At 48.4% G+C, this 21001-nt stretch overlaps 3 long non-coding RNA genes across 5 annotated transcripts in view; 1 reads left to right on the top strand and 2 right to left on the bottom strand.

Moving 5' to 3' along the window:
- The window catches only part of LOC144824941 (uncharacterized), a 498402-nt gene that overhangs the window by 4129 nt on the left and 473272 nt on the right, over positions 1-21001 (bottom strand). For 2 of the 3 annotated variants that reach the window (XR_013609195.1, XR_013609196.1), the window contains exon 6: positions 15994-17779. The exons of the other annotated variant lie outside the window; for it this stretch is intronic. This is a non-coding gene — a long non-coding RNA (uncharacterized LOC144824941). Of the gene's footprint in view, positions 1-15993; positions 17780-21001 lie in introns of those variants that run through there. 3 annotated transcript variants of the gene reach the window in all.
- LOC144824943 (uncharacterized) overlaps positions 1-21001 on the top strand; it is a 49472-nt gene that overhangs the window by 21993 nt on the left and 6478 nt on the right. The gene's annotated exons all lie outside the window — the stretch shown is intronic.
- LOC144824939 (uncharacterized) lies at positions 224-741 on the bottom strand. Its single transcript, XR_013609193.1, has 3 exons — positions 639-741; positions 478-538; positions 224-382 (listed from the first exon to the last, which is right to left on the bottom strand). It is a non-coding gene; the product is annotated as an uncharacterized LOC144824939 (long non-coding RNA).

Here is a 21001-nt window from a genome sequence, read left to right as displayed (position 1 = left end):
TTAAATTCCTCCAATGGTGCACTGATTAATCAGGAGAGTCACTCCTGGGTAGTTAAATGAATGGTAATGGTGAGTTTTAGCCCACCTAATCATGCACTGTTCACTTGGTGCTCCGCACCTTGAAAAATAAATAAAATGTTTAAACAAACTCTTTTTTTGGTTGATTTTGCAATTATTTATGCATTTATTATACTACGCTTTTCTGTTTTTTGCTTATGTTATTTGCAGTTTTCATAACATTTGCTTTAAACATTTATCAATACATTTGCAACAAAACTTATATACATGGCATTATTTTACAGACAGTTGTAAATAAGCACACATTTGTGAATAGGCCCAATGCATTTCGGCACCCAAAGTTGTGCCTTCGTCAGGGGCAGTGCTGCAAGAAATGAAAAAATATTCAATGTAAGGGTGGAATGTAATTTATATGGTAGATCATGGGGGGGGTGCAGTTGTATTAGAGCAATAGCGTACCTGGTGTCAATTGAGTTGTTATAGTTGATATGCTTGGATGATAAACGGTGTGCCTGAAGCGCTGTGTAAATAAACGACAAAGAAATGATAGGATAATACTGGGGGCTGATATTGTCGTAGTTTTAACGTCCGCTGAAGCTATCACAATAATTACAACATACCTGCTTGTCTTGCTCTTGTTAAGCTGTAACGACAAGCGTGTGTTCAATGAGAATTGAGGTCATAAGTTTGAAACAACAATACCGTGTTTCCTTGAAATAAAGTACCCTACCTTGTCTTCATTAACTGAAATTCTTAATCTATAAGGGCGAAAAGGTTATGACGCCATTACTAACTTATAAGTCATAGGCGGCTCAAGTCTCACGTGCTGATCTTCCTAAATGTTAAATACCTGTCTTGCGAAGGAACTCGATCGTCATGGAAAACGCCGCTGCTCGATGCATGTTTACTCGACTGGGTCTCGGGAGTAAAGTTCAAGTAAGCTCAAGCACCGCGTTACGTGTAGGTGGTGTGAAAACGAAAAACGGACTCAGTAGGTGAAAATCCCTGGGTGCAATGGTTATTGTGCGCGCCATATTGGGATTGTAATCGTGCTAATAAAAACAGCTTTATCCCATTGCATGATCCTGATGGGGCATGTGGTAGTCACCGATACGTAGAAAAATAATATGTCAAAACGTGGTTAAGGGCACTCGGTGTTGGTACCAATAGCCAGATAATTGAACTTGGGAGATATATGTGATTTTACTATTTTTCTGAAAAATTTAAACACACGCATTTATACATTTCTCATGAACATCGGGGCGAAAGCCTAGTAAAATGGATCAGTAAATTTGTGTTCATGTGCAGTGTCGTGGATACACAATAGTTTCAAAGACACGTGTTTACAGTAGTTGTCAAAAAAACAAGTTAATCATAAATCACCCAAACCTATGATTAAAATACATATTCACTAATATAATTAGTAAAAGACTACATTTACATCACTGTAACTGAGATTTTATGTATGAACCTTCTAACATTTAAAATATCAGAACTCCTGGTTAAACATGTCTAACACTAGTGTGGACGGTTGTAAACAATGTTATTAGATTACATCCATTAGGGTGAACATTTTCGAATGGACATGCCATCCCTATGTGCTTATTGTGCTATTATCTATAGGATTTTTAGTTGAATGCAAACGTGGTGCTGATATTAAATCATGAATCCTATAGGAAGCAAGCCAGATCATATTTATCATTAAGACCTGTTGGTGTCAGGGTTTTTAAGTACTTAATCCAGAATAATTCTCGCTGTAATAACCTTTGATGGTTATCTATGTCACATTGGATTTGTACGTGTTCAATGATGAAAAATCTCAGTTGAGCAATAGTATGACGTGCTTCTCTCCAGTGTGTTACCAGTGGTGAAGTCATGTTATCATTACGGATGCGGCTTTTATGCTCCGTGATCCTTACTTTTATTTTGCGTTCCGTCTTCCCTATATACATCTTGCCGCATGGACATTTGATGGCGTATACCACATTCTTGGTGTTACAATCACTTGAGTGTTTTAGGTTGATGGGTTTGCCCGTGGTGGGATGTCTGCACGTATTCCCGGTAATTACATTGTTGCAATTGGTGCAGTTTAAACATCTGGTAGTGCCATTGTAGTTGGTTGGTTCTGTGGGTTGTTGTTTCCGTTTAAGTCTTTCCCTTAAATTTGGACCACGAGTATATGCATGTAGTGGTAGATCTTTGAAGATTCCATGAAAATCAGGTTCCGTGGATAAAAGTTCCCATCTTTTATTCACTATTTTTTTGATCCTCGTAGACAGGGTTGTATATTTGGTGACAAATACCATCCTATTCTGGGATTTTTTTGGTCGTGGTTTTAACATGTCCAATCTATTCATTTCTTGTACTCTGACCATTTGTGCTGCTAGTTCACCTGGTGCATATCCTCTTTCTTGGTATTTTTGTGCCTGGTGCTCCAGTGTGGTTAAACAAGTTTGTTCATTTGAACAGATACGTTTGATCCGGATGAACTGGGATACTGGTAGGTCCCTGAGGAGATTTTTTGGGTGAAAACTTGTGTATTCAAGTGCACTGTTACGGTCTGTGGACTTTGTGTACAACGATGTTTCGAATCCATTGACTGTTTTAATGATTCTCACATCCAAGTAGTCGATGGTATCCTTGCTTATTTTGTGAGTGAATTGAATCCTAGTGTCCACTTGGTTTAATTGATGAATTAATTGTTCAAGTGATGCTGGAGTATCGTCCCAAATTAAAAAAATATTGTCAATAAATCGACTGTACATTTTCACATGACTCCATTCATTAGATGACATGAGGTTGTCTGCTTCGTATTGGGCCATAAATGTGTTTGCGTACGCAGGAGCCCCTGCAAAACCCATGGCTGTTCCATTCAATTGCGCGTAAAACTCTTCCTTCCATACGAAATGGCTGTTATGTAGACAAAATTTCAAAAGCTGTAATAAAATTTTTTTTTGGGTAGTAGGTAAATCTTCCATTTTGAGCAGTGCCCATTCTGTCGCTTCTAATCCAGCTTGGTGAGGTATAGAGGTGTAAAGTGCCACCACGTCTATGGTGCACATAAACCAGTGCTCTTGATATCCTTCCTCTATCCACTTCAATTTGTTTAAAAAATCTGTTGTATCCCGTATGTAGGATCCCCATTGTTGAACAAATTTTTGTAGATGGTGGTCAATATATTTGCCTAGGGGGTCAAAAATTGACCCACAGCCTGACACTATCGGTCTGAAGGGAGGATTTGTGGGGTGTTTGTGAATTTTCGGGATCATATACAGAGTAGGTCTTCTGGGATTTTTTTGAGTAAGGTACATCACTGTTTGCTGATCTATCCACTCATTCTCTTTGGCTGTTTGTAGAATGGTGTTTAACATTAGTTGTAATGTTGTGGTTGGGTCCCCTGATAGTTTGAAGTAAACATCTTGATCGGCCACATGTTCATTGATTTTACGTTCATAAAACGTTGTATCCATAAGGACAAGGGCGCCGCCCTTATCTGCCAGTTGTATCGTGATTGTTGCATTGTTTGCCAAGTTGTTGATGGTGTTTAATTCCGATTTGGTTAAATTGTTGTGGTGAATTCTTTTGTAGGTTAATGCTTGTAGGTCTTTTTTGACCATTGCCTCAAATGTATCTAGCATTTTATGAGATACTGGTGCTTGGAACACGCTCTTTGGTTTGAATGTTCTCTCTGTGGTATGTTCACTCAGTTCTGTAGGTTCCACCGCATTCTCAAAATAGTGTCTGAGTTTTAATGTGCGCATGAATCTAAAGAACGCACCTTCAGTCTCTAGTTCATTAGTTGCCACTGTGGGTACAAATGTTAGGCCTTTGTTTAATACTTTCGTTTGTACTTGTGTTAATGTCACTGATGATATATTGATGATCAAACTACTGTTCGTCCGCTCCTCAATTCTTTTCCGGCCGTTTCCTCGCCTTGTTTTCCTTTTGTTACTGGTGTTTCTGCTTGAAGCGTTGGTGGTTGTCCTTGAGTTTGGGCCTGTAACAAAAAAGCCGGGTCTTTGCTAGTGGTTGCTTGAATGCTAGCCTCGGTGGATAGTATAACGCCCTCTTGTGTAGCTGATATTGGTCCCCTGCGTATTGATGTTTCTCTGTCTGTGACCAAACTTTCTTCCGACGAGCGATTTGATGGTGGTGTTTTCTTGGGGATGAATTGACGTCGGGCATAGATGTCAGCCCATGTATATACTTCGTTGAGTTTATAGTCTATAGTGTCACGTTTATATTTACGCAATTTGCCCTCCTGTAGTTCTTTTTCGTATTTATCCAATTTGATGTTAATATTATCCAGGCTGATCTTCCAGGTATCTGTTTCCATTCTGGCCTCTAGTTCTGACTTTAATACGTAAATCTCTTCTTCCAATTCACGTATCGTTTTGGCTAATTCCTCAATTATAAGCAAAATCAAATCCAAAGAGCATTTGTTCAGTATGCTAAACCATTTGTCCATGAACTTAGAATTGAGGTTGAAACGAAATAACATAGGTTTTATTGATAAACGTAGTCCTCTTGGTATCCGTTTGGCTCGGTGATATTGAATAAGTGTAGAAGCATGCATCCTTTGGTTCAGTTGACGTCTTGTTAGGTACTCCAATTGTTTTAGTTGTTGACTGATGGATCCCCCATGGACATCCATATTTTTCACTTCTTTGATAAGAGCGTAAATTTGATCTGCCTGGTCATTTGTATAGGCCAAGGTGCTGGCCCTATTGTCCGTTATGCCAGTTATCGTGTCGAATTGCATCTTTGTTTGATCAGTGGGTGCCTGTCACATGGCATAGGTGTGCATGCACACATGTGCATGCACACCGGAATCGGTATTTTACCATCAAATTTATTTGATGGTAAAATACCGATTTGGTAAGGCTCCTGGGACTCTGAAGAGTCCCACCTACATATGGGTGGCTCAGAATCGGTAAATTTACCGATTTTTTATTTTACCGAATCGGTAAAATTACCGAATCGGTATTTTTACCGATTCAGTAAAATAAAGCCCCCTACATGCCAATCACCTATTTACCGATCGGTAACGTCCGAAAATACCGATTTTCAGCCGTTACCGACCGACCTACATCGGGCCCTAGGACTGCAACAAAAAATACTGTTTGGCTTTGTGAGTGTTACTTATCATGAGCAGTTTATTCTTACAGTGGTTCTGGAAGGTTACTCTGTTCTGTCATAATGTGCACAGTGAATAAAGTAGAGCCAGTCTTAACGGGTGGGCCTCATCTTCAGGGGCATTTGTGACCCTTTAGGAAGTCTTCTAGTGCACAATTAATTCCCCCTGTTTGTCTGAGAATGGATGACGGTTATGAGATTTCACTTATTCCCAAACCTATGTTGTGAACTTGCTTTTCAAGACACTGCTCCAGTAGCGATGTGTTAAAGTGTGGGGCAGTACATTTTAAGTGGGGCCACTTGCAATATCATATTTCAGCTGCTTCTGAACACTTGTGTCCGAGATCACTCTTTCTACTTAAGAATTGAGGAGGGTTGTGACATCTTGGGTGATTATGGTGGTGAATTCCTTCGCCCTGTAATCTGAGCAGTCATCGGTTGTCTGGCAGGCTGCTTTTCTTGTGCTCGCTACCTTCAAAGAACTAGGATTGGATCCTGAGACTAGACCAACAGCATAGTTGTGCGGTGTTGGTGGGTCAGTGGAGTAATAAAGGGATATCCGAGGACTATTGATTATGGTTCAACTGGATGTTCAGTATTTATTTTGGAAAAGCCTGAGTTCTGTGTAGTTCTTTTGTGAGAGACAGAGTATTGGTTCCCAGATGTTTATTCTATAATTGTTCTCTGTATCGATTGTTACTTGTGTCTCTTTATTTTAAACGTTTCTTCAATCAAAGGAGGGTCCGATAATGCATTGTCTTCGATGTGATTCACGTTGTTTGCAGGCTTTAAAAATATGTTGTTGATGAATTTATCATGTGTGTCAGTGAGAACGTGATCTTTGGGGATGTATGAACAGGATATGAGTGAATGAAAGCCTGTGTCCTATATACTTGTGGCGTTCAACATGCCATGGCACTGTTAAAAGTATAACACAAACATACAATCATTTTTAGGTCAAGCCTGGGCAGCGCATGTGCCGCTCTGCTGCATGCTGTTTTGAGGTATGGCATACAAGCTCCGCCCATTTCCCTGCCCATCTTTTTAATTTGCTCCTGTTACTGTCCTTGCTAAACGGTTGCTTTTTATTTATGAATATGCTTGTTAGCCCCTCCTTGGGTACTGCCTTGTCTGCATTTGTTACCTCCCATTATGACTGGACCTTTTACTTGTGTTGTTACATGGTCTACTTTATAAGTCGGTAAGCACTATTTTCTTGAATACTCCTTTCCCTATTCCACCCACAACATCACAGCACCCGTCAGATTTTTTTTTATAGTAAAGTATTTATTCAAATTACAGCACAGCCTGCTTTCACTATAGCAGCCGCGGTTAATAAATTTTTTAATATATGGCATGGTTTACTTTCACTTTAGCAGCCGCGCTACAGAAACTTTTGAAATTAAATTTTATTTTTCTCTATGGGTGAACGCAACATAGCACTTTCAATTTAATGTTGGCTGTGCCCCTTTGTTTAGACACTGCTTACTGTAACCTAAATATGGCAGCAGCCTAAAAAAAAAAGGGGCACGGACACCATAAAGTGGCATTTGCAAGAGTTTAAGCTATTAGCATTAAATATAACAATGCCTTTTATATATATATGTTTCTTTTAAAAACACATAAATTATAGGCTTTGTCATTCACAATGCCAATAGCTTAAACGCTCCCAAATGCGAGACCTTCTGCATTGAAACTGCTTGTTTCATTCCCTGTGCCTTCCAACTCCCCTGAGAAACGCAGGTGCCAGGGGTCCATGGACTATAGACCCTGTGCCTCATGCCCTGCACTTGCTCCGGGCCACCCTCCTAACCCGCTCTGCCCATCACCGCTAGACTCCGCTCACATGGAGACCCCGGCGGCTGCTGAAGCACCCGGCAGAGGCTGCTCACGTTCTGGTCACCATCATGTAGCGAGGAGCCAATTACATGGTGCTGCAGATAATGCCGCTACCCGGTTGTTGCAATAGAAATGAGGAGTGATGCGTACTGCCCCCTGAATGTGTCAGTGTCAGGGGCCTACAGCCTGAGTCAGGCCCTCAGACACACATCTCTACACCCTCTCCTAAAATCCTATTGGTAGATCGCGCCCTGAGCCTGAATGGGGTCAGAAAATACCTCTAGAAATGTCTTCTTGTCCCCGCCGCACGCCTTGCTGCAGCTGCTCAGCTATCCCCAGGTCTCCGTTAGCTCGGCACAATTTATTTCCTGTCCGCCAAGCTCCTTACTTCCTCAACTCAAGCTCACCGAACACCATTCATTCGCTGCATCTCCCTGCCACTTCCATCGCAGTGCTGTGCCAGCTCCTGCTGTCTTCTCAGCGCTGGGCGATGTGCAGCCCTGATTCAAACATGCGCGTGATGCACCCAGTGACGTGTCTGTCACACGCATCACCAAGAATTCATTGCTAGTTGTAGCTTGGCGGGGCCATGTGTATTGTAGGCTGCAGCCGCGCTGGATGAAAGTTGGACACACAACTTTCACGGTTGGCCGGAAGACCCCGAGCGGTCTTACGCCGTTTATTTATCCCCTCAGGTCGAGCCCGCCCGAGGGGTGTTTGCATGCATGTCAGTGGATACATTGTAAGAGAGAGCCCGGGTGGCTCTTTACATCCCTCTTTTTTTTTAGTACCAGACCATCAGGCCCTCCGTATTCATGGGGAGGTGCATACAAAGTTTTTTAGTCTTTCACTGGGCGCAGGGTTCGGCCGGAGACCATACTTCTGGCTTCGGGAGCTGGTACTGGCTACTGCGCTGGACGGGGTGTTCACTGGTAACTGAGGTGCTTCATCAGGATGGCCAACCCAGCCAGGGGCACAGCCTCTTCGCTTACTCATCGTGAGCCTCTCGGCGACGGACTCAGTGCTCTTGGCGAGACTGGTAGGGAGAAACCCGTGGCAGCCTCCGAATACTCTGACACTTCGTGACTAGCGTCATCCCCGCAAATCTTCTTGAAACTGGACACGTTTCTCGTGACGGACTGTTGTCCCAGCTGGGCAGTGACCATGGTCCCTTGGATGCTTACGACAACCCATTCCTCTGGCTCGTAGGGTGTCCGGAACTTCCAGCCAGTGTGCCTGTCTTTGATCACCACCCGGTCCCCCACTCTTAGCTGGGGCTCTTCTGCCCGGCGGGCCTCGCTGGCCTTGCGGTTCGTTGTGTTCCTCCTTTCCTGAACCGCGTCGTTGTCTCGCTCCAAGGGCACCCATGTCGGGTCTGATGGGATGCTGTCTCGCGGGGGCCGCTTGAACAGCAGGCGGGACGGCGCACACTTGGTGGTGCTGTGAGGCGTCTGTCGATAGGCACCAAGGAATTGGTCCAGAGCTGTCTCTGCGTCTTCCCCTTGGTCCACGGCGATGCGCAGTGCTCCGTTAAGTTATTTTGAAGAACAGTGAACCCTAGTTTATCAGGATCATGAAAATGATAGGCATACACTAAATAGTACGTATGTCCTTTTTCGCATGACTAAAAATCTGTACTCAATTTATGCCTAGCAACGTAACGCAATTTGCATATGTCTTTCTCCCCCTTTTTTCCCCTTTTTTTCCCCTTTTCTCCCATTATTCTCTTTAATGGTCTCTATGTAAATGTCATGTAGGCTGAGTTTAAAATGTTCTCAAGACAAACATGATTTATTTTTGTCCTGATGATGATGCCTTTTATTTGAGTTGTGGCGTCGAAAGGTCGTCGACCAAAGAGCACCATATGTACTAAATAATGTCACATAGTGTTACTTACAATGGTGTGTTAAAACAAAACTAAGTCTGTAAAACTGAATACTAGTACAGACCGCCTTGTGCGCCCTTGCATAAACCTTCTCTTCTTGTTTTGTCTTGTCCTCTGTGGGTCACGGGTCGTGCCCACTTGTGTATATATGTTGTTTATATGAACTAGTGCAAAACACTGAAACTAATAAAATTCTGTCCGGCTGGACAAAGGACATACGTACTATTTAGTGTATGCCTATAATTTTCATGATCCTGATAAACTAGGGTCCACTGTTCTTCAAAATAAACTACCGCCCAAGGTCCCTAGTGCAACTCCTTTTGGGTTTCCCTTGTTTTTTATAACATTGCTCCGTTAAGTGTCCGCATCAGACGTTCCACCTCCCCGTTGGCTTGTGGCCACAGCGGGGTGATCTTCCGGTGATGAATCACCTTGCTCTCAAGGTACTCCTGGAATTCTTGGCCCTGGAATGGAGGTTCATTGTCTGACTTGATCTCCTCAGGCAGTCACATCATTGCAAATGTCTTGTCTAGAATTCTCTTTACATGAGTGGACGCCACCACCTCGACAACAGGGTACTTTGAAAACGAGTCTACCATGACTAGCATGTGACGTCCATCGGGGGAACTCCCGAAGTCCAGGCTCACTTTTGCCTATGGGGTCTCACTCGGTTCTTCCGTAATCACTGGCGCCGGCGCTGGATCTCCCCCTGTGATATTGCAGGCACGGCACTGTCTCACCATCTCCTCCACCATGGAGTCCATCGCGGGGAACTAGATCTTGTTGCGCAGCCTGGCCTTGGTGTTGGCCATCCCCTGGTGGCCAACATGTGCCAATGTAAGAATCCGCTTCTATAGCCTTTCTGGAACCACAATCGGGTGTCCTCGTAGAACAACTCTTTGCGCCCCCACACTGAGTTTGTGGTGTACTTGCCAGAGCTGCTGTTGTGTGTAGCTGACTTCCGTCCGGAGAGGGCGGGTCCCGTCTATTAAGTGTGCCCATCCATTGTTCTCCAGTGCAGCCTTCACCCCTGACAGTGTCTCATCTTCTTTGGTGGCACAGCTGATCTCCTCAAGCGTCATGGCTGTGGGGCGACACCATCTTCACGAATGCTTCGGCATTGCACGCATCTGTTTAAGGATCTGGAGATGACGTGGACTCCGGGTGGCGTGACAAGTAGTCCGCCGGGTTTTGGGCCCCTGGATGGAACACGACCTTGAAGTTGTAGAACTGCAGCTGCACCGCCCACCACTCAATTCTCGGGGGCACCAGTCTGGAGGAGCCTGCGAAGAGTGGTAGTAAAGGCTTGTGGTCGGTCACAACCTGGAATTCTTGACCGCACAGGTAAAGGTGAAAATGTTGGCATGCCTACTTTATGGCCAGGGCCTCCCTCTCAATTTGGGCGTACCTTGTCTCCTTGACGGTGAGGGCCTTACTTGCGTAAGCTACTGGCTTCCAGACTTCAGGGCAGTGTTCTTGAAGGAGGACCGCTTCCAGGCCGTCTGGGCTGGCGTCAACGATCAGTTCAGTGCGTTGCCCCGGAATGAAGTAGGCATTACGGTCTTGTCCAGCAGTCCGGCCATGATGTAATTGAATGCTTTGTTGGAGGCCCTAGTCCACTCCCACTTGTGATAATTGCGTGTGAGAGCACGGAGCAGCTCCGACAATGCAGCAAGGTTTGGAATAAAGCACCCACAATATGTGGCCATGGCGAGAAAGCTTCTTACTTCTGTGGGGTTCTTCGGCATGCTGGCTGCTTGGATGGCTGCAGCCTTCTTGGGGTCCACTCAGAGTCCCTCCCGGGTGAAAGTATACCCAAAGAAATCGATGGATTCTTGGTAAAACAAGCATTTGGCCTTTTGGAGGGTTAATCTGCAGTCTTCTAGTCTCTTCAGGGCGGCCCGGGGATGATTGTGGTGATCCTCTAACGTTTCTGAGAACACCAGTATGTCATCAATGAGGTTAATCACACCTTGCAACCCTGACAGTGGTTCTCTGATGGGGTTTTGGAATACTTCAGCTGCCGACGAGACACCCCAAAGCTGAGCCTCTTGTACCTTCGGAGACCCATGTGCGTCGAGAAGGTGGTGATGTACCTACTCTCGGGTTCAAGTTCCAGCTGATGGTACCCCGCGTTCAAATCTAGTTTAGAGAACCAATTGGCTCCGTTTAGGTCTGACACTATATCATCCATGGTGGGAGTAATGTGGCGTTCTCTTTTGACAGCCGTGTTCGGTAGCTTCATGTCCACACAGAGCCAGATGGCTCCAGGCTGCTTGGGTTCGGGAGCCACGACCAGTGGGGACACCCATGGGGTGAGGCCAGAGACCTTCTTAATCACGTTGAGATCTTCGAGTTTTCTCAGCTCTTCTTCCACCTGTGGGCGAAGATTGAATGGCAATTTCCTGTGCCTGAGGGCAACTGGTCTCACAGAGAGGTCAATGTGTAGTTTGAATTTATTGTCCTTGAGTTTCCCTAGTCCTTTGAATAGAGCCGGAAACTTCTCCAGAATGGCTTCGCCGTGTGAGTCATGAACCTGGTTGGCAAAAAAGACGAGTGCCAGGTCTTCCGATGTGTGGCAGCTGAGCAGTGTCCCCTTTCTTCCCTCCGTGATGTGTAACCTGGTGTCCGTGCTGTATTTTCCGCTGGCGACTTTGGCCTGGATGACTCCTCGGAGAGGAAGTGGATCGGTCCCTCCGTAGGTGGGAATCCCTGCCCTAGACGGTGCAAGTGGGGATCGTGGTGACAGGCGGTCATATTGTTCTGAGTCCATCATGTTGACAGATTCACCGGTGTCGATGAGGGCCTGAATAGCCATGCCTTCCACTGAGACAGAGCACATTGGAGTGGGTCTTCGGCGACGATCCGTCCTGCTGATGTACGACACTACGAACACCTCATCGTCCTCGTCTTTAAAAACAGGACATAGTTCCTGCGGCTGAGCCTCCTTTGTCAACGGCGAATTGTCGAGAGAGATCTGGCGAACATGCTGTGACATGCCCCTTGGCTTCGACTGAGCCTGTCTGAACTGTCCGCCACGGCACACTTTGGCGTAGTGATTGAGCTTGCCGCAGTGGGAGCATGTCTTCCCCTTTGCTCCACAGATGGCTGTCGCTGAGTGGTCTTCCCCACAGTATCCACATTGTCCTCCTGGTGGTGGTCTATGAGCTTGACGAGCTGTGTTGGGGCGTCTTTGGATTGCCTCAACCCTCTCTTCTTTGATTGGTGGGTGTCTGGTTGCATGTGAGGCGGCAACTGGCGTGTAAGGCAGCCTCCATTTCCTCAGCTCGGACGACCGACAGCTTGTGGGAGCAGGCCAGGACAAGGATCAGGTCCTGCGAGATCCCAGGTTGATGAAGGATCAGTTTCCGCAGGAGTTTGGAGCGGCATCCTAGGATGATTAGTCCCATATCTCCTTCCGGGGATCCATGAAGGTGCACATGCTGGCCCGCCGGCACAGCCATGAGTAGAACAGTTGGGAGTCGAAGTGCCTGTTGAGCGCGGCGACCCCTGTCTCATAGTCGTCGTCGTTGCCAGTGTTGGAGAGCGTTTCGAAGAGGTCATAGATTTTCGAGCCTCCGTAGTAGATGAGAAGCGACCGCTTCACGGTGCCATCGGTCTCCCCCGTCCCTTTGAAGTAGTGGTTGAGCCGTCCAACCCACGGTTTCCATCGTGGCGCAGCCGTGGCAGGATCTGAGCCTTCACTGAAGGGTGGTAGAGGTGCAACTGCTGTGTGGTTATGCCCTGGGGTTGGCGCATTGGCACCTCTGTCTGGAATGTTTCCCCCGGCCTGTTGGCTGGCAGCGCCAGTCGTGGGCGGGTTACTCAGGTCGACCTTGTGTCTGTCCGCAGGTGTGAAGGCGTGACTTTAGCGCTGGGAGTCTGTAGGTGGGTGTGCGCACTAGTGCGTGGCCACGTACAATAGACTGTTCCTTGGCCCTGATGGCGCAGAATCGGCAAGTTGGCTCCTTGGGGCAGGCTGGGACCAATGGCATTTCCTTGGCGCGCATGCAGGGGGGTGACCGACCAGGTATCACGCTTCTGCTGGTGCTGGTGGTCATTGTACGAATCCCAGTGTGTCTTCCGGGCTTCCTTCTCTGCCCCCCTTTTGTTTTCCCTCTGCTTTTTTTCTTCTAGCTGCTTGCGGGGATAGCTGTAGGAGGGGTCCTGCTCACACTCTCACCCCCTTTTTTCCTCACCTCGCCGGTGGATTCAGGCAGCAGGCTGGGCACCCGTCAGATCGGGGGCCTTGCAGCAGGAAGGTGGCAGCGAGTGTTGAGGCCTAGCACTCAGCCTAGACACTGATAGACGGCAGCGGGGGCTGAAGGCAGGAGGGAGATGCCGTGTGTTGGTGAAGCCGGTGCGGGGAGCAGGAGAGGCTGATCACGCCACCTTGGGGCACACAGCGGGGAGTGCCTTGTGCGGCAGCCACTCACCCCAGATGCCTCCAGCCGCAAACGAGCGCCGCCAGCTGAACGCACTCCCGCTGTTAGGGAGACGTGTGGGTGGGTGCAGGGGGCCGGTCCTCTCACACGCGGAACAGGCAGCAACAGCAGGGGCGGCGCAACACAGGCCGCAGGCACCAACAATAGCTCGCGGAGACACCGGGCAGCTCTCCACACAGCAGGCGGGAATAGAGCAACTCGGGTGGGCACCACAAGTTCTCGGCTGTATACCGACCAGGCGGCGATGCACGCATGAGGCACAACGTCCAATGTAGCGCGGAGGGGCCACGTGTATCGTAGGCCGCAGCAGCGCTGGATGAAAGGTAGGACACACAAATTTCTCGGTTGCCCGGAAGACCCCGATTGGTCTTGCACTGCTTATTTATCCCCTCGGGTTGAGCCCGCCCCGAGGGGTGTTTGCATGCATGTCAGTGGATACATTGTAGGAAAGAGCCCGGGTGGCTCTCTACACTAGTGATTTTGAAGACTCGTCATTGCAGCGGTTTCCTCGTTCCAGGCCAGGTGCTGTTTCCAAAAAGATTCACTTTTCAATGATGGACCAGACCCTAGTTTGGTAAAAGCCCCCTTTGCTAAACATGACAGTCCGCGTCGGCCCCTCCCCATGGATTCCGGCACAGCAGGGGCCAGAAGAATACCTGGAACGCACGTGATAGACGCTCGTCGACGCTCTGGTGTATGTGCATTTATATAGTGCCTGCTAATTCAATGCGCCTCACGCCTTGGGTCGCCAGCGAGAAGGCCCTGAATCTGCAAACGTAATCCCCCTGGACAGTGGGGGCGTGGACTCAAAGACTGTGGGAACTCAGAATACCATCTTCCACAGCAAGGGAGCAACAAGGAAAAAGAACTGGAAAACTATTGTTTTCCCAGGGCAACTAGAACAAGATTCACTAACAAAAGTGCATTGAGCACCGCACAAAACAATTTTTTTTACAGGCAGGGCTTTAAGTGGGACAAAAAAACTAAGGGGCCTCTCAAAGGGGCGTGGCCGATGTAATTTGGGCGTGGCTTAAAACACGTAAGCTAAAAATCTGCACTTAGCATAGTGTGCCCCCCCGACTTGTATTTTGCTGTTTTTGTCATTGCGTCCAGATATATAATACAACATGTAACATCATACCTACAACAATCCAGGACTATTTACTTTTCCAATATTTGTTAGTTACATAAGTTGCAACAACAATGGCTTCGTTGTATAGAGTACTAGCAGCCCGCCCCGGCCTTGCCCGGGGCAGAAAGGGGCTGGGGGCAGCATCGCAGCAGGAGAGGCGCAGCAGAGCAGCCGTTTTGTTGGTCCTGGCCGCTTCTGCCCACGCTTTGTTTCCCCCGACAGCCCGTCCCTTGCTGCGCACCCGCGGCTGCTAGACTTACCTCATCCGCCGCTCCTCCCCGCGCTGTTGTGTTTACCGCTCCACTGCTCCTCCGCTTCTCGCCGCTCCTGACCACTTGTCCGCTATCTCATCCGCCGCTCCTCCCCGCGCTGCCACTGCTCCTCCGCTTCTCAACGCTCCTTTCCGCTTGTCCTCCGCAGCTCCTCCCTGCACCATGTCCTCCGCTCTTCCTGTTGCTCCTGAACACCGCTCCTCCCCGCGCTCCCGATGTCATCACGCAGACGTCGCGGCCGGCGCTACTTTCTAGGGACTACTTTATTTTTATTCGTAAATGTTTTAAATAACGTATATTTTTTATTTTTATATCGCCTATGTCCTTCTGCTTGCCCTGAGGTTTTCATAGATATCTTGGGTGTTTAGATTGGTGGTATACTTTTCGAGTTTACCTGGCTCAAAGGACAGACTTCTATCTTTATAATAGTAGTATAGATTGAAAATGCTTTAGTTCTGAAATGATGAGACTGTGAAAGAACTAAAACGATTCTCGATTTAGTTAATTGAAAGACTTTGAGCAGCGGTACTGCTGCAAAGTTCAGATTTTTTTTACATCCTGAGGGTGAGGGCAAACATGGAGAGCCCGATAGAGACCTTTCTCGGCACCTGCATTTAAGAACTGCTGGTGCGGAGCACCGGCAAGACCCGGCCCACTTAAAGCCCAGGTTCTGGAACAGTTTTCAGAGTTGGGGGTGCTACCATCAATGTTACATCACTAATGTCACAGGGCTTGTGAACAAGCAATGTAGCGGACGAGCCAAGTCCTTTCAGTGATAGAGTGGTAGGTTGTAGTATGCGTCCAGTGGCGCATTTTGCAGCACATTGTCCCAAATATAGGAGTAAAGCATGGAGTGCAGAGAGGAGGGTATTCTGCCTTTATAGAGCGCACATACTCCATTGAAAGGTCCTCTTGAAATGACCATTAAATTCGCACCAGGTGTGCAGTTTACTGCACAACCTATATGGCGGACAAACAATGCATGGACATTTGGTTTCAGTGCATATTTATCACACAAGTACCGATGTTTACTAAAATCTTTTGTTTTTATCACACATTAGAATTAGAAAAAATCTTACATTTGCAAGGGTATATTTTTCCAATATTTGACATGATGTAGCTACAGTAGTCATTACTCTTTCCTTGTTGCAGATATACTTTTGAAATATTTTTTTTATTTTGTTTACAAATATTCCAACTATGTTTTGTGTTAGAAAACATTTGATATACTGCAGCCTTATCCTATAAGACTCTCTGTACCCCAGGAGGATTATCACTAGGTGGCAAAATTCACTCACTTGGCAGTAAAAGACAAAAGTAAACTCTAGTTTCGATGTTAAAAAATAAGGATAAACAGCAGTTTTGTCAGAAGACATTGCCTGACATTCGACCTATGTCTTTGAATACACAGCAAATGCTAACAGATTTAAACAAAATGAAAGGCCTCTTTATTGATCATTCTGCTTTTGAAGTCTTGCAAGGTTATTCTGGGGGTTCGGCATATAGTGAGACCCAATTTAAAAAGTGACTTTTGCACCATGTCTCCCGTGAGTCACAATTCCCCCAATTCAATGTGAATATAAATGTACTTTCCCTCTTAATTTAATTCCCCTGACACTCCATAAAATGTAGACCTAAAGAGCTAGTTTCCATTTAAGAAACCTAAAATGGACAAAAGTATTTCGTAGCTGTCTCATGTTAAACAATGTATAAACTGTCTATCATCTCATGCATATGCAAGGGGTGCGAGACAGACACATGAGAGACATAGGGCCTAATTGCTAGACACCGTTCTGGGTGGCCACAAAGCAGCCAGGCCTATTGGGCTCTAGCCGTGGTGGCTGAGGTCCATTTGCCACTGGAAATCTGGGGTCCTTGTTACTATGGTTCTGCAACCTGGGCCAAGCACAATCCTTTCTGCACCTGGCACTCAGGGCAATGAGGGTGAGCAGTCCCAGGATTCTCAGGGATGTAGTGTGGCAGGCGAGAGTTCAGATCCCAGCGGCACTAATAGACAATTGCACTGGCTGACTGCAGATACAGCCACACTTGCTTTGGTGCAGTCTTTTTTATCATTTCTCAGATACGAATCATGCAGAGAGACAAAGGTACGCACTCACAAAGTAGGTCTGTCCTGCCTTTGCTCTTGGACAGCAACCAGTTTCTCTCTGTGCTACTCCCACGTGAAACACCCTGGGCTTCTCCTAGTTTGACAGCCTCTCCTCCTGCAGGGCCATGCACACTCATTCCCTTTCTCAGCAGGCAAGCAGGCGTCTAGGTACTAGGCAGACGATCACCTCTGGGAGACTGGCAGGCAGTCAGACAGCCCTGGTTGTACATCACCTCTTTGGGTACTTCATGGAGCACTCCCTTCTTTGGCCAAGAAGTACTTGGTACAATGTATGGTAGTTTGGATCACACTTTTACACATATTCTCAGACGGCGGTGTGGATTCACTTTCTCAAACTTCAAAACCTGTTTAGGCTAGTTCTCTTTTCAAGAGTTCTTTTGAGGCTGCTCTCCAGACACAACCTTTGTGTAAGGTAATGCTTACCAAAACTTGTAGCACTGAGGCGGTCTCTAAGCAGAAGCACCTACTACCTGGATACAATGAAGTGCAAGTTTTCTGCACTTGGCTGTCATCAGTCTTTCTAAAGCGTCAATCAGGGACAGACAAAAGGGTCGGCCTGACCTAGAAACTTCCCCACTCTCAACCGAAACAGCAGTGCCAATCCTTCATCCCTACCATCTACCAAATAACATTTATCAGTACAAACTAATTATCAGCCCCTTGCTCAAAAATTCTTGGTCGAGTTTCTGAAGGGAGCTCTCTTCTCCATTCTCATCACTTCAGTGTTTACAGCTCAACACTCTGGAGATGCTGTCTTCATCCTCAATCTTCCTGGGTTTGAGCGGTGTGGCGCAGCAGCCAGAGCAGTTGACTTCGGAGAGCGGGGCACACAGTTTGATCCCTGGCACTGGCAGCAGCTCAGCATCATGTGGCTCTGGGCAATAGCTCAATCTTCCTGACGGCCGCCAACACCTGGATTCCCTTAGGGGTGATAAGTCACGTGTTACAAATCTGGAATTATTATTATTCCATGCTAAGTCAGGGGCATTCAAAATGGATCTCACTGGCTTCGGTATTCAGGTTCACACACACACACACGTAAAGTCCTACTACCAAATATAGTATACATAAACATGCTACACTCTCATACACTTGATACAGACATGCAAAATGAGTTCTGCACAGTCAATCAATCAATCAATCAATCAAAGTACTTGTAAAGCATGCTACTTTACCCATTAGGGTCCCAAGGCACTGAGGGGAGGGGGGGGGGGGGGGGGGTTGCTGCTACTGCTCGAAGAGCCAGGGCTTGAGGAGTCTTTTGAAGGCGAGTAGGTCTTGGGTCTGCGGCATGTGGGTAGGGAGGGTGTTCCAGGTCTTGGCAGCGAGGTAGGAGGAGGATCTGCGGCCAGAGGTCGTTCATTGGATGCGGGGGACAGCGGCAAGGGCGAGGCTGGCTGAGCGGAGCTGGTGGGTGGGGGTGTGGAAGCTGAGCCTGCTGTTCAGGTAGGCTGGTCCGGCGTTGTGGAGTGCTTTGTGTGCGTGGGTGAGGAGCTTGAAGGTGATCCTCTTGTCGACGGGGAGCCAGTGTAGGTCTCTCAGGTGGGGGGTGAGATGGCTGCGGCGGGGGATGTTGACGATCAGTCGGGCGGAGGCATTTTGGATGCATTGCAGTTGTCGTAGGTGTTTGGCTGGGATTCCTGCGTAGAGTGCTTTGCCGTAGTCCAGTCTGCTGCTGACGAGGGCCTGTGTCACCGTTCTTCTTGTTTCAGTCGGGATCCACTTGTAGATCCTGCAGAGCATGCGGAGGGTGTTGTAGCAGGAGGAGGAGACGGCCTTGACCTGCTTAGACATGGAGAGGGAGGAGTCGAGGATGAATCCTAGATTGCGTGCATGGTCGGTGGGTGTTGGTGCTGTTCCCAGTGTGGTCGGCCACCAGGAGTAGTCCCAGGCTGAGGGGGTGGGTCCGAGGATGAGGACCTCCGTCTTGTCCGAGTTCAGCTTCAGACGGCTGCTCCTCATCCAGTCAGTGACAGCCTTCATTCCCTCGTGGAGGTTGGTTTTGGCGGTGTGTGGGTCTTTGGTGAGGGAGAGGATGAGCTGGGTGTCGTTGGCGTAGGAGATGATGTTGAGGTCGTGATGGCGGGCCACTTGTGCGAGGAGGGCCATGTAGACATTGAACAGCGTCGGGCTGAGCCCTGGGGGACGCCGCAGATGATGTCGGTGGCTTCGGATCGGAAGGGTGGGAGGCAGATGCGCTGAGTTCTGCTGGAGAGGAAGGACGTGGTCCAGTTAAGAGCCTTCTCTTGGATTCCGGCTTCTAGGAGGCGTGTCATTAGAGTGCGATGGCAGACTGTGTCGAAGGCGGCTGACAGGTCCAGGAGGATGAGGGCTGATGTTTCGCCGTTGTCTAGTTGGCACCTGATGTCATCTGTGGCTGCGATGAGGGCTGTCTTGGTGCTGTGGTTTTGTCTGAATCCGGACTGGGATGGGTCCAAGATGTTGTTGTCTTCCAGGTGGCGGGCCAGTTGCATGTTGACAATTTTCTCGATGACCTTTGCCGGGAACGGGAGCATGGAGAATGGCCGGAAGATCTTGAGGTCCTTGGGGTTCGCTTTGGGCTTCTTGAGGAGGGCGTTGATTTCGGCATGCTTCCAGCTTTCCAGGAATGGCCCTATTTTGAAGGAGTTGTTGATGACCTTCCTTAGTTGGGGTGCGATGGCTGCATCTGCTTTGTTGAAAACGTGGTGTGGGCACGGGTCAGACGGAGATCCTAAGTGGATGGAGTTCATGACCTTGCGTGTCTCGTCGTCGTTGACGTTGGACCAAGAGGTCAGGCGGTTGGAGCAGGTGGTGTTCACAGGGGAGGTGTCTGGCGTAGTCGGGGCGGTCGTGGTGTTGAAGCTGTCGTGGATGTCAGCGATCTTGCGGTGGAAGAAGATGGCTAGTGAGTTGCACAGTTCTTGTGAGGGCGGGATGTCGTTGGCGTTGGCGAGTTCCTTTACAATGCTGAAGAGCTCTTTGCTGTTGTGTGCACTGTTATCCAAGCGGTCTTTGAAGGAGGATCTCTTGGCTAATCTGATGAGGTGGTGGTGTCTGCGGGTGGCGTCCTTGTGGGCTGCGTGGTTGTCCGGTGAGCGTTTGTGGAGCCATGTCTTCTCCAGTTTCCGGCATGCGCGTTTAGAGGTCTGGAGCTCGTCGGTGAACCAGGTGGCTCTCTTGTTGGTGTGGCTGTTGGAGGGTTTCTTGAGTGGGGCGAGGGTGTTGGCGCAGTCGTCGATCCACTGTCTGAGGTTTTGGGCTGCGGCGTCTGGGTTGGTGGGGTCAGTGGGTGGGTTCTTGGCAAGGGAGGTGATCAGCTGGTCTTCGGTGACTTTGCTCCAGCACCGGCGAGGCAGCTGTTGGGTGCGATGGTGCGTGGTTGGTTTCTTGTAGGTGAAATGGATGCAGCGGTGGTCGGTACAGTGGCGTTCGGTGGTGTGGTCGAAGGTGACGTGGGAACCTGTGGAGAAGACGGGATCCAGCATGTGGCCAGTGGCGTGGGTGGGTGCGGTGACGAGTCGTCTGAGGCCGAGGTTGGCGAGGTTGGCGATTAGGGTGGCGGAGTTGGCGTTGTTGTTGTTCTCGAGGTGGAAGTTCAGGTCCCCGTGGAGGATGTAGTCCGTGGAGGCGAGTGCGTGGGTGCTGGCGAGGTCGGCGATGGAGTCGCTGAACTGAGACCGGGGTCCTGGGGGTCTGTAGATGAGTGTTCCTCTGAGGGTGGTGTTGGGGTCGGTGTGGATCCGGAAGTGCAGGTGTTCGGCGGTGTTGAGGGTGTCATCTGCGTGGGTGGCGACCTTGAGGGTGGACTTGTGGACAATGGCTATTCCTCCTCCAATTCCGTTGGCGCGATCCCTGCGGGTGATCTTGTAGCCGTACGGGATGGCTATGGTGATGTTGGGCACCTAAGAGTCGTTCCACCAGGTCTCGGTCAGGAAGGCTACATCTGTGGCGGAAGTGTCGAGCAGATCCCAGAGCTCGACGGCGTGTTTGCGTGCGGAGCGGGTGATGAGGAGTATGCGGCGGAGGTGGTTGGGTCCAGTCCTTGGAGGTTTGGGGGTCGCAGGTGAATCTGCAGGTGTGGCAGGAGAAGGGTCCATGGGTCCGTTTCGGGGCGGCCTGAAAGAAGGTGTGGTTTTGTCCAGCGTTGAGTAAGTGGAGGGT

Source organism: Lissotriton helveticus, chromosome 3_1, assembly GCF_964261635.1.
Source record: "Lissotriton helveticus chromosome 3_1, aLisHel1.1, whole genome shotgun sequence".
Classification (NCBI taxonomy): domain Eukaryota; kingdom Metazoa; phylum Chordata; class Amphibia; order Caudata; family Salamandridae; genus Lissotriton; species Lissotriton helveticus.
This window is presented reverse-complemented; position numbering and strand designations above follow the sequence as displayed.